This window comes from Oryctolagus cuniculus, chromosome 3 (genome assembly GCF_051225735.1).
Source record: "Oryctolagus cuniculus isolate XC-2025 breed Fujian yellow rabbit chromosome 3, ASM5122573v1, whole genome shotgun sequence".
NCBI classification, from domain to species: Eukaryota; Metazoa; Chordata; class Mammalia; order Lagomorpha; family Leporidae; genus Oryctolagus; species Oryctolagus cuniculus.
Window position 1 is genome coordinate 109321848 of NC_142869.1, and position 13596 is coordinate 109335443.

Genomic DNA, 13596 nt, shown 5'->3' on the forward strand with positions numbered 1-13596 from the left:
TGAACACAGGCACTGCACAATTTGAATCTTCTCCACTCTGTGCATATCCACGAATGACCGTGAACACACTGTGCGCAGTGGCCTTGAGGTATTAGGTTTTAGCTAGGATGCCCATTCACAGATACGTAAATAATGAAGATGGACCTTAACTGTCTGAGAGCAGTTTGACCATGCAATGAATCACTGCAGACAGAACACAGAGCCAGCATGCAATCAACGTTCGTTATTATCTCAGGGGAGTCAAATCCATAAACACATCACATGGTATAGGAGCATGACAGGAGAAAGCTGTTTCCACAGTGATGGCCACAGAGAACCACAGAGGTGAAATCATGGATCGAACAAGACTTGGCTCCCCAACTCATGCAGAGGTTTAAACCCCAGAGTCTTAGGTTAACAGCTAAAGGATTTACAATAAGGAAAGAGAATCAACCTAGATGTCCATCAACCAATAATGGCATAAAAAGAAGTGGTTTTGTATAATCCTGAAGGAGTATTACTCAGACATAAAAAAAGAATAAAATCCTGACATTTGCAACATAATGGATGGAATTTGAATTCACTATGCGAAGTGAAATAAGACAGACCCAGACCCGGACAGACAAAATATGTTTTCTCTTATTTGTGGAAGTTAACATAGAGTGCAAAAATTGGGTGGATGGAAAGTGTTGCTTCACTCATTCATACCATGTAAATGACAATACACCCTTTCCCCATGTTAGGATCACTGTCGTGAACCCCTCATTCTGTGATACTAATATTGTTTAAGAAAAAATAGTACACCTGTGTATGCAGATAACATCTACATGTGAAGTGAATATGGCAAAATGTTAAAAAAAAATGTTAAGTATCGCTTCTCGGCCTTTTGGCTAAGATCAAGTGTAAAAACTGTAAGGTAATCAATTAAAACACCACCTAGGGCCGGCGCCGCGGCTCACTAGGCTAATCCTCCACCTAGCGGCGCCGGCACACCGGGTTCTAGTCCCGGTTGGGGCGCCGGATTCTGTCCCGGTTGCCCCTCTTCCAGGCCAGCTCTCTGCTGTGGCCAGGGAGTGCAGTGGAGGATGGCCCAGGTGCTTGGGCCCTGCACCCCATGGGAGACCAGGAAAAGCACCTGGCTCCTGGCTCCTGGCTCCTGCCATCGGATCAGCGCGGTGCGCCGGCCGCGGTGCGCCGGCCGCAGCGCGCCAGCCGCGGCAGCCATTGGAGGGTGAACCAACGGCAAAGGAAGACCTTTCTCTCTGTCTCTCTCTCTCACTGTCCACTCTGCCTGTAAAAAAAAAAAAAAACACCACCTAAGGCCGGCACCACATGCACCTGCTCCATCCACACATGCACCTGCTCTGTCCACACTCATGTTCTGATGCTGCTCTCATGGAGAGCACACACAAGGTTTTGCTTTGTTTTTCATTCTCTACTGCAAGAAGAGAGGCGGCCCATGGGCAAAACTATTCTGACCAACTTACATTACCTCAGCCACCTTTCAACATGGACTACTAACCAGCCGCCGCACACCGGTGGGGTGATGCTTTTCCACCCACTTAAGTGCCATTTATTTTCTAAAGACCAAGCATTACTTTCAACTCCTAAGTACCTGGATTTAAAAGAAAAATAAAAAGCCCCAAGCGTAGCCTAGGGAACAGAGCCAGTTCACTGCCACCGTCCACGTCGGCACTTCTGGGCAGTTGACCGTGGACCTGTGTCGTCACTGGCTATGCATTCCCGGGAACGGCCATTCTCTTCCTTCCATTGTTCCCTAATGCACAAGGCGAGAAGCAGCACGCCTGGCTGTAATCACGCTCAGGCCTAAGAGGTGGACAGACAAGTTCCTTTGGATCAAAGAAGGTTGCAGTGAGTACGATTCCCATCAGTAAATGAGAGGAATGTCAAAGGGCAGAAGAGGGGAATGCCAGCTACTCACCGAAATCCAGGCACAGTGCTAGCACAGTTCCCAGCCAGGGGCGGCCAGCTGCCCTGCACTCGAGGCTGTGGACCGCAAGCACAAAGTGCCAGTAACCACAGCCAGGTCTGGTCATCACAGCGTCCCATGCTGGCTCCTCCATCTGCTCTCCCAGCCAGCGAGCTAGAGTGACAGTTACTACAGGGGGACTCTGGGGGACCTGTGCTCAAAAAGTAACGGGCTATTTAACCCAGATCCCTAAAGGGCTTCTTTAACGAGGTCATTCTGCTTTCCCACCACAGAGCTGTGCACCAGCCGAAAGCTAAGGACAAGAAACACGGCATTCAAAATGACTGTAGATAAACACACACCACCCACCCACACACGCTCACTGGTGAAAGGTCACCAGTGCAAGACATGAGCCTTTCAAATGAGCTCTTCAGGCAGCCGGGTAGGTTATGTGGGAAAGAGGAGGAGCAGGTGGACTCCCCAGCATGTCCCTTCCAGAAGAGACCCTTAAAGAACCCACTTGTGTGAGGCGCTCAGGAACAAGCACCTGCTCACAGTCTCACGTGTCTTTGAGAGAACGGGGACACATTTACCAGCCAGCACCTCTACACTGTAGCATAAAAACCCAACACCAGACAAGTCGGGGTAGACTACCCAGCGTGTGAGGGCAGAAACAGAGCCAAGAACCACAGTGCCAAGGTCAACGCCACTCACAAGGGGGTCTGCAGGGCAGTGGCAGTGGCAGTGGCAGCACACAAAGTGTTTCTGGTTTGTGAAGAGATAAAAGCCAAAATGGAAGGTAACTGTTCTAGAAACTTCTACAGCAATTTGTTGGGAGGTACTATTATGCCATTTTTTAGATGTATTTATTTATTTGAAAGGTAGAGTTACAGAAAGAAGAAGACAGAGATCTTTTATCTTTTATCCACTGATTCACTCCCCAAATGGCCCCAACAGTGGGGGTTGGGCTAAGCCAAAGCCAGGAGCCAGAAACTCTTTCTGGTTCTCCCACATGGGTGGCAGCGGTTGAAATACTTGATCTATCATAGAATGCCCTGCCAGGTGCATTAACGGGGAGCTGGATCAGAAGCAGAGCAGCTAGGACATGAAGCAGCAATCATGGGATGCCAGTATTGAGGACAGAGGCTTGACCAGCTGTGCCACAATGCTGGCCCCACTATTATTCCTTTTAATCTAATAATAAAATCACTCATTTTACTGCACTGATCTGAAGCCAGGAGCCAGGCGCTTCTTCCTGGTCTCCCATGTGGGTGCAGGGGCCCAAGGACTTGGGCCATCCTCCACTGCCTTCCCGGGCCACAGCAGAGAGCTGGACTGGAAGAAGAGCAACTGGGACTAGAACCCGATGCCCTTATGGGATGCCAGCGCCACAGGCAGAGGATTAACCAAGTGAGCCACAGCACCGGCCCCTTACTTCCATTTTTTAATTTCATTTTTATAGTAACTCCTCTGTACTGTGGCAGTAAATGATGGATTAGGTTTAAAAAAAAAAAAAAAAACACTATTCTAAGTCTTCAGCCACCCAGAGCCCCAAAACCCTACAGCCAAATTCTCATGGCTACTGTTCCCCTACTTCCGCCAATAGGCCTCCCCTCGATCCTGCTGGCTCGGCAGTCACCTGAGCCAGGGAGCTTCAAAGAGTTCGAGGAAAATGGGTATTATGAAAATACCAGGGCACAGATTTCAAAACTTTTTGCACCAAAATTAACTTTTCATAATTCCATTTTTTTTTTCATGAAATTTTGGAAGTCCTCCCATACCCCTCTTTTCAAGGGGACATGTCTCCAGGTAGGAGGTGTCAGATTCCACATGAGCCCCTCATGAGCCCACATGAGTCGACTGTGGACACCGAGTCTCATAAGCCCCCTTGAGGCTCTGACCAAAACGAAGTTTAAGTAGTCGATTTGTCATCCCACAGCAACACGGTCGGTCCTAAGTTCAAATAACACAGGACTTTGCTTCTGGAAGATGGCCAGTTAGCAGAAGAAATGACGAGAAACCTGCTGGTGTACCTCGGGCACATCGGTTATGTTAACCTGAGGGAGGTCTGCCAGACGCGCCGTCTGTCCCTCACTCCAAATCCGAAACTCCAAGGACAATGACCTTTGCCTCATACCTCCAAGGAGTCCACAGACATGGAGAAACCACCCACTTGGCTTGGGAAAGAAATGCATCACCTGTGGCCGCAGCATGATGACGTAAGGGGTGGAGATGGCATGAGCCTCTGCGAAGCAGAACCAACAGAATTACCCATGACCCGAGAGACTGATCAGCTGCAGGAGGTAGTGAGGGCAAGAGGACTCGCTCACACATGCACGTGTGTGCACATGCACACACACACATACACACACACACATCTACACACACAGTTCCTTGACACTGAACCAAGAGTGAAAGCAAATTCATGTGTATCACAAAAACTTCATGTTCTTGAAAAGACATTCACTCTGGTACCAAAAAAAAAATGCTGGAATATGCATTTTCCACAAATTTCCACAAACTTCTTGAAGTACCCAAGTAGACAGACGTGACATCAACGACACCATAGAATGAGCACAGGAAACCACAGGTAAGGCAAGGCCAACCTCCTCAGAAGGCAGGTATGCTGAGGTCTGCAGTAGTCCCAGGTCCCAGGCAGTCCAGATACGTTAGAACGTTCAAGAACAAAAGAGCAGTAATCGTAACATCAAGCCAAACAAGAAAGTTAGGAAGACATGTGTCAACGGAGAGATCAGAGAGGCAGGGAATGTGGGCGGTAGGTACCTGGGTGACCACCTTATTAAGGCTCTGCATTTGTCTGGACATTCCAAATATTATCAAAAAATCTTTACACTGGTGGCTGAGACACCCACCCAGGAGTGCCAGGGTTCAAGTCCTAGCTCAAGACCCCAACTCCAGCTTCCTGCCAATGCAGCAAGACAGTGGGAGACAGTGGCGATGGCTCCAGGAGTTGGGTAGCTCCTGCCCATGTGGCATGTGGGAGATCCAAACTGAGCTCCTAGCTTTGAACCCGCTGAGCCCCGGCTGCTGGAGGCATTTGGGGAATGAACCACCTGAACCACCATCTTGCAGCCTTCCTTTCCTCCTTACCTTTCTCTTCTCTCCCTGCCCCACTTTCTGCCTCGCAAATATAAAAATAATAATAATAATAATGATGATGATGATGTATTTTCAAGTAAAGCTAAAGAACAAAGGTGGGATGCTCTGACCACGAACCAGGATGCTGATTAGATGCACCCTGCATTCCTTGCAAACACTCAGCCCTGCTGCTCTGCCCTTGGCCGGATGAGGAGGCCTGCAGCTGGCCCACAGCCTCACCTGGCTGTTTCCGTCTCCACTGACGCACAGTGGCTTACATGAGTGCAATCTGATGGAGTCTAGGACTGAGGCCCGTGCTGTAACACGCATGTGCACCACAGGCAGAGGGCTGGGAAGCAGCAGCAAACATTTCGCAGCTTACCAGTTTGCCAAAGCCTGTGGACACCCTCAAGTTGGCTCAGGAAACCTATAGCTCTAACTGAAGCAGCCAGCTGTGTGTGCTGTGTAGGCAACATCAGGCGCCAGCAGCTCGTCCACTGTGACCACGTCCTGGGACCCACAAGAAGAAGTCTGAACAAGTGCAATGAAGGGGTGTTAGTCACATCCACCACCTGCCGTCTAATTCCCGTTTCTTATCTCAAATTCTGCACCTTTTCTGCCCATGGGAAAACTCCATTACTTTTAATCCCATAATCTGGATTCGTTGATTAATGTATTTCAATATCTGCACTAACCAGATAAGGACAAAATGAACAAAACCTTTTCTACCTGAAAATAAGGTTGCTCTACACACATGCACTGAGCGCGCATGCCATTGCACCCCAGCACCGAGGCATCAAGAGGAACAGGGCCAGTCCTAGGTCTCCAAAATTTGCAGTCCTGATAGACACGCACTGCGTTCCCTCCTGCCCTTTCTCCACTTTCTGGGGCACTGGAACTTTCATTCTCACCGGCAACATGGTATCTTTCTCTTCCAGTCATGTCTCAAGAAACGAGGCTCAGATGCTGGATTTCTGAGAAACCAGGGCACAACCTATCAAGCACAGGTTCCATCAACCCATGGGACAAACTTTGTGCTACCCATCTCCCAGGGGTACCCTCCATCATCCCAGGCTCTGTGGCCATCAGAGGTCAAAAGGTATTTGGTCTTGGAAGTTAATGGTCTTCCGAATCTAAACAGGGTCCACATGGCCTCTCATAAACTAAGCACAAAGGCAGGACAACTGCTTCCTACCTAGGTCAGGAGTTATAGTATAGCGGGATGAGGAAAGGGAGCCGCTTCAACACCTTCACCAGGCCTCAGGCCAGTGTTCTGCACTCAGGGGCACTGCCAAACTGTATACAGGCCACACGCTTTCCGTACTGAAGGTTACTTAAAGGAGTCTAAGAAATGTAAAGTCATCTGTGATACGACTTTCAAGTTAGAAATGTCAATGACAGCTTAGTCTGCTGCCTTGGGAACAGCTCCAACAACAGGGCGAACAACAGCCCGATCCGACGGCTCTGGAGGAGGCTGACAGACAGCTGCTCTTTCGCTAGTTACTCCGCGAGGAGCCAAGAGGCCTCTCCCAACTCTCCCAAGGCAGCTAGGTATGGTGTGCTGACGGGGGAAAGCGACAACACATTCGGTGGCAGAATGACACAGCCCAGGAGGCCCACACGACGCCAACACGCCTGCAGGATCCATGAAGGCTGTCAACCCACACGGTGCGGAGCTGAGAGCAGGAAGGAGGTGCAGATACTGCCAGAAAAATCACAGCATGGTAAACGCTCAAAGACATTCGCCCTTCCAACAGCACGAGCCACGGCAACCGGCTCGCAGGGCCCGTCAGTCAGCTCCTCTCCTCCGGGTGCCAGCCTGCGCCCCCAGCTGCCATATCTCCCAGAAAACAGACTTCCTTGCCAGTCAGCACTAAACCAGTCTCAGGGAGGGCAGACCTTGAAGAGAGATTATTCAGTTGTCTGGTTCCCGTTAAGCTGTGGGTGGGATGCATGCATGGATGGTGGGGAAGGGTCGATTAAATATCCTTGCATTTTAGACTAAAAATCCCACTTTTTCAGAGTCACCATCTCTTTGATATTCACAAGGAGACACATCCTGTTTCTCTGGCTTCTCCCAGGAGGACAGACTCTCAAGGTGACAGCTTGGCAAGGAGCTGCACACAAAAGCCACATGACATTCCAGCTCTGATATTAAAGCTTTCCTTCACAAAGACATTTATCTGCTTTGTGGTTGATGGGATATTTGCTCTCTTGTGAGATCGTTACGGACAAAGTATGTTCAAAGGCCCACACACATAAAAGAAACAAGAATTAGGAATATTTAATGCTTCATTCTATTGGAGCCATAACCTTGACACCCAAATCCCTTCAGCCTGTGAAATTTGAATGTCTTATTCAAGTTCGGTGTCTAATTTACCAAGGTAGCTCTCTAGGGTAGCCTGTGTGGTGAAAACACGTTCTACAAAGGATTCGGACAGTCACAATACGGAAGTACTTAGCAAACTGCTCCTCCATAAGATATGCCCCTCACTGCCGACTTAGGGAAGCAGGCTCATTGAGCAACAGTTACTCCATACAGCCACAGGGCCGAGGTTGTGCAATCTTCACAAGGCCCAGTCTCCAGTGCCACGGCTTCCCAGAGACTCCGACCTCGATCCTGTGTGTCAGGCCTGGGTCAGGCCGCTCTGGCAGTGATCACCCCATTAATTTGCATTTGATAATGAATGGATCAAATAATAATAAATAGCCGTGTGCTCCAGTCACTTCATTAACTCTGTACAGATAAAACATTCCTGTTCAATTTCCCTGAAGGATCAGTTTCACCACGCAGCCTTAACCAGACAGCCAGAGGCATACCTTCAGGGTAATGGGTGGTCCTGGGAGAGTCAATCCCTACCCTTAGGGATCACAACGGACTCAGCTCCCTGGTCTTCTCTCCCAAGTATCCTGGACTGTGCCTAGCTATGGAGAGTATTTGCTTACTACAGTATTAATATGGCCACTTGAGAACAGGAATTGCTCCAGAAATCCCCGGGACAAGAACATCTGGAAGTTCCTTTTTAAGGACTTTGATCCACAACAGAGTAACAAAGACCTTGTTTGAACTCTGGATTCTCCCAGTTTGGAACTTGATTATTTCTGAAGACAGTCTACCTGGGGTGGGCACTGTGGTACGGCAGGATAAACCAGCACTTAGAACTCTTCCATCCCATATCAGAGTGCCTGGTTTGGGTCTCGGCTACCCTGAGCTTCTGATCCAACTTCCTGCTCGGGTACCCGAGAAGCAGCAAATGACGCCCAACTACTTGGGTTCCTTCACCCACACAGGTGATCAGGATAAAGTTCTGGGCTTCTGGCTTCAGCCAGGCCTAGCTCCAGCTGTTTAGGACCCAAACCCATTCGTTATTAGTTCAGCAGGAGGTATCTCCAGACTGTTCTTCATGTCAAGTCTCACGAGGCATTAAACCAAAGCGCTTACCAATCTTAATGCTTTCCCAACTAGACCACACTGATAAATACACACACAGTCCCATGTACATACAAAGTCTTTAAAATGAACAGTTCTTGCCCTGGAGTCGAAGGACGCCCAGGTCAGAGCCACAGAACTTGATGGCTCTTAGCTGAAAAGCCCTTCTCTTGGTCTAGCTTCTAAAGTAACCACTGCTGCTGAGGGGATGGCCAAGTAGGGTCAGTAACACCGCAGGCAGAACTGTAAATTTCCTGTTAGAGTTGCCACCTGCCTTCTCCTGGGCAGCTCTCCTCCCAGGCCAGCTAGGTAATGGGAGTCAACAGGGTGCCTTCCCCAAGAGGCTCACACCTCCCTTAGGATGCACCCCACGTGAAGAGATAGGTAGGTCTGGGCCTCCTAACTGACAAGGCCTTAAAGCCCACCTGATTATTACCAGGCCCCTTCTGTCAGTTTCTATTTGCCTCTCAATCGGAGAACTTAGTCGTGGCTTAGATAGCACCTTTCTTAGGTCCTCTAATAATGACTCTTCTTTTGTTCTAGACCAGGGCCTCATTCCTTTGTAATCATAGCCTCTATTCTTACATCAATGGTTCTACTCCTGACCCATGTGTATTGATGGTCCTCTCCCCCACTTAATGTTGAATGATTGTTCAGAATTTCTCTATAGACAAACCCCTCTGCCTGCAAAAGATGAGTGGCCTTTCTCCCAGTCTTGGTTGGGATCAGCTTTAAACCACATCCATCAGTCTTCACAGGGGTCCAGAGATCCTCCTCATTTCCTCTCCTCTACGAAATCCTCTCATTACGTGGTTAATGACACTCTCAGGATCGTTGGTTGCTATTCTCATGCTGTCTTTTATACTGCAGTGTCTGTTTAAGTATTTACAGGAGTTGATAATGGAACGAACCAAGGCCTTCAGCAACCCGGCAGTCAACCAAATGCTGCTACAGGGATATATGCAGCTCCCCACCCAGGAGACAGAGGCTTGAGAGATCACTCCATGCTATCAGAGTACCTCGTCGCCCCATGTCACAGGAAGTAGCTCTAAGGACAGATCATCTTCCCTCTACCCCTCCTGGACTTTTAGGGCTAATGTAATCCCATACAACTCCTGCTTTATAAAAAACGAAAGAGGAGAATGTTAGTAAAATGGCACAGTCTTATCTATGGCACAGTCTACACTCCAGACACCGCCCTAGGCTCTAGCCCCCGCCGCCATGGCTGGAAGCCAGGAGACCAACATGGCCCAATCACCGGTGTCAGCTCTACCCCAATCCTAATGGGATTCACTGCTCCTACTTCCCTGCCCTCTCCCTGGCAAAGTTTTAAGAGGACCTGTTCCTGAATACGTGGCTCTCGCTCTCTCCTTCTCCCTCTTTTCCTTCTTTGCCCCTTCCCTCCAGTCTGTTGGGTTTCTCCCAATAAACACTTTCCCTTAAAAAAAAATAAATAAAATGGACAGTTCTATTACAAAAACCCAAGGAGTTCACAATAGGAGATAATGCCAACCCAATTAGAAGCCTGTTCACTCAAATGTAACAGATTACTTGTAGCTACTTCACCTTGAAAAGCAAACAGTGAAAAGCCATTCTTGAACGACATGTACTATGTGCTTCTGATTTGGCTAATATTTTCCCTCTATAAAACTCCATAAAGAGGGGGGAGGGGAAGATAACATCTTCAGCAGATTCACGTAGTGTGTTTCTGATATGGGAGGGACTTTCAGAAGAGAAGCATAAAACCAAGAAGAACCTCCCGGTTGGGGTGCCAGATTCTGTCCCGGTTGCCCCTCTTCCAGGCCAGCTCTCTGCTGTGGCCAGGGAGTGCAGTGGAGGATGGCCCAAGTGCTTGGGCCCTGCACCCCATGGGAGATCAGGAGAAGCACCTGGCTCCTGGCTTCGGAGCTCCAGTGTGGTGCGCCGGCCGTAGCACACCGGCTGCAACGGCCATTGGGGGGTGAACCAATGGCAAAGGAAGACCTTTCTCTCTGTCTCTCTCTCTCACTGTCCACTCTGCCTGTCAAAAAAAAAAAAAAAATCAAAACCACATGGCCTGCTGGGGACCACCTACAAGTTGAGTATCCAATCAGTCTTCTAAGACTAACTGACTGGCCTACCTTTTTCTCAGACTTCACGGAGGCCCCATACAATCTTCTTTGGAAAGAGTTTTGCTATTGTACAGTAGAAATGAAGCCATGTTCTTCTTTATCTGACCATGAGCACAGAAACACAGTGTTCATTTTTTTGTCTGTGTCAACAAGCTGGGAGCAATCCCATAAGGCTGTGCACTACAGGAACCTGCAGGCTCAACCCGCTGTCATTCCAGGTCCACCCCCTCAGCAAACAGCCTAGGTTCACTCAGTTCACGCTACTGCAGGATGGACGACGGTTGGTAGGAAATGACCAAGGCTGGTGGTCATGTGCTCCCCTTTTTATATTGGCCTCCGTCCAAGACAGCTCTGAAAGAAAGCGATCAGTTGTAAGACAGATTATCATGATACAGAAAAAGCCGCTCTCTGGAGTCAGTCATCAAGATGTGTTTCTAGACAGCGATCTTGGTGGCATGGGCAAACAGAACAAATTCCTTTGTGTCTCAGGCCTACGCGCTCTCCGCGCACATTCAGTTGCCTTACTGATATTTCACAGACGTTCCACTTGGCGTTTTGTATCGCAATCGTTTTAAGTACTGACATCGTGTCCATGTGTGGTAGGGGACTTAGGAATCACATCAGTGATAAGATTGCAGAAATCAAAAAACGTTCATGATATGTGTGGGAAAAAAAAGTCCATCATCCTTTACCTCCCCAGTGACTTCAACTCTGGATTACGTTTCTCTAACAGCAGCCACACAGTTAAGAACTCGGTCCCAATTGTACCTGAACAGTCAGAAAGATACAGAGTCACGTGAAGACCTCTGCAAAACCCCTGCTTCTGCACATTTGCAAAATTCATGGTCACTGAGAAACCAAAAGGCCATTCACTTCCAGCCTCGGCAAAGCTTTAATGTTCAACTCATCTTAGATAGCATTTCCTGCAGAGTCAAGAACCTAACTTTACAGCCCTATCTAGGTGTACATACAAAGAAATTGTTCAAGGAGGTCTTTTGTCCTACCCAGTTTCCAAACAGCACAACTTTCATCAGGAGTTCACCCAACTGTCTCGTTTCTAGGGATTAATAAATTCCCTCAACAACTTCTTGGGTTGGTGCTTTGATTTTCCTGCCTTTCTTAATTCTACCTAAACTGTGACGCTGTTTATAATAAAAATCATGGGAGTGCAATTCAATCATAGAGGAGGAATAAAGCAGGAATCCCAGGGGACAGTGACAGAGCAGCCCCCCAAAAACTGGAATCCCACGTTCAGTCAACATGGGCCTCCTTCATTCTATATTTTGGATGAAGAACATTGTCAACAGTCTGCAACACAAGAATCTGCTCAGTAAGCCCTGATCTCAGTGACACAATTCCACTAGAAATGTGCGTGTGACTTGCTCCCCCCCTTCCCTCCAAAGCATCTCCAAGGTGAGTCACAGCTCACCTGCGCAGCGCCTGCTCAGGATCTGATCCCACAGAACCTTGGTGGCTCATTCCAATCCTTCGGGACTCCGACCTGCCTGCCTGCTCTGGATCCTGCAAAGCGGATGCCTTCCCCACTTTCACATCCAAGGTTTCCCTCCCTTTTTCCCCATGGACACTCTCTCTCCAGATGGAAACTCTCAGATGCCAAAACCATCACGGAGGGACACATTGTAAGCAGGCTTGCCCTCTCTCCTCTCTCATACTTAACACAAACGTAGGTAAGTGAGAACGCAAAACTGCCCTGGACATTAATATGGAGTCCATGGTTCCAATCAAAACATTTCCATGCCTAGCAAGATTTCAAGTAAGACCACCTAGTGTGCAGAGCACCAGACACATCATGACTATTAAGTCATTCAGTCTCCTTTATCAAGCATCAGATATTCATGCAGAAAAAGACCCCGATCATCACAACACTAATTTCACACAACTTTATCTTTCCCTGGCCAGAGCAGCAAAACTGACCACCCAGTGAAATTCTGCACAGGTACAACAAGTCTAGAGAGTGTTCTGACATTAGCACCTACACAATGTTAACTAGGTCTGGTTTCCCGACACTCACAGCTTTCAACATCCTTCCATTGCAAGGTGCCTCTATAAGGGAAATATTCCAAAATCAAATTCTGCCCCAGTGTGCTCACACCACCTGGGCTCCAACTCTCACAGCCTGTGTGTAGCAGCCAAGTGACCCTGCAAGCTTCTGAAGTGACCTTGTGTCTAAACCAGGGCCTCACTAGCCAAGGCAAAGGAAACACAGTCAGACTTCAGTTGGCACAAGTCCTCCACAATAGTCAGCAGCTGTGACATTACCAGGATAGGAGAAGGATGGTTCTGGAACCAGTGTGAGCTCTAGAACCATAGTGGCAGGTGCGGCCCCATGCACTACACTTTTTTTCCCGACAGCTGTTCTGCCAGGCACATGTGACAAGGATGACAATTTAGTGGCTTGGGACCTAGAACACACTTAGTTAAAATTAAAATGATTGCTCAAGGAAGGCATTTGGCCTAGCAGTTACGATGCTTACATCCTACATCAGCCTGGGTTCGGTGTCCTCCTCTGGCTCCCGACTCCCCCTTCCTGCTAATGCAGACCTGGAAGGCAGTGATGGCTCAAGCAATTAGGTTCCTGCCACCCACACAGGAGACCCAAATTGACGTATTGGCTCCCAGTCTGGGCCTAGTCCAGTCCAGGCAGTCGGGAGACTTGAGGGGTGAACCAACAGATGGCAACTTGCTCTATCACTGTCTCTCTTTGCATCACAATCAAAATTTAGACAATAAAAGACTATTCTCCTAAAAACGATTATTTACAGATGAGGAAAAAATATCCAAACATCTGAACTCATCACTAACTCGGACTGTAGATAATACAAGTTTTCTAGATGGTCACAGAAAATGCATGGAATTTAAAAACTATGCATGGAATTCAAAAATTTTTGTACCAAAATGTATCTTTGAATTCCACGTTTCCATGAATTCTTTGAAATAACTCTAATACTCTGTCAACTAAGTTTATCCCAGATTTTACCAACATTCAGTGACACCAGTCTGGGAGACCACATGTTGGCAATGATTTT

The 13596-nt window shown here is 48.2% G+C and overlaps 1 protein-coding gene and 1 pseudogene across 11 annotated transcripts in view; one reads left to right on the top strand and one right to left on the bottom strand.

Moving 5' to 3' along the window:
* The window catches only part of MGAT5 (alpha-1,6-mannosylglycoprotein 6-beta-N-acetylglucosaminyltransferase), a 379218-nt gene that overhangs the window by 315431 nt on the left and 50191 nt on the right, over positions 1-13596 (bottom strand). The gene's annotated exons all lie outside the window — the stretch shown is intronic.
* LOC149127456 (U2 spliceosomal RNA) lies at positions 850-1003 on the top strand (annotated as a pseudogene).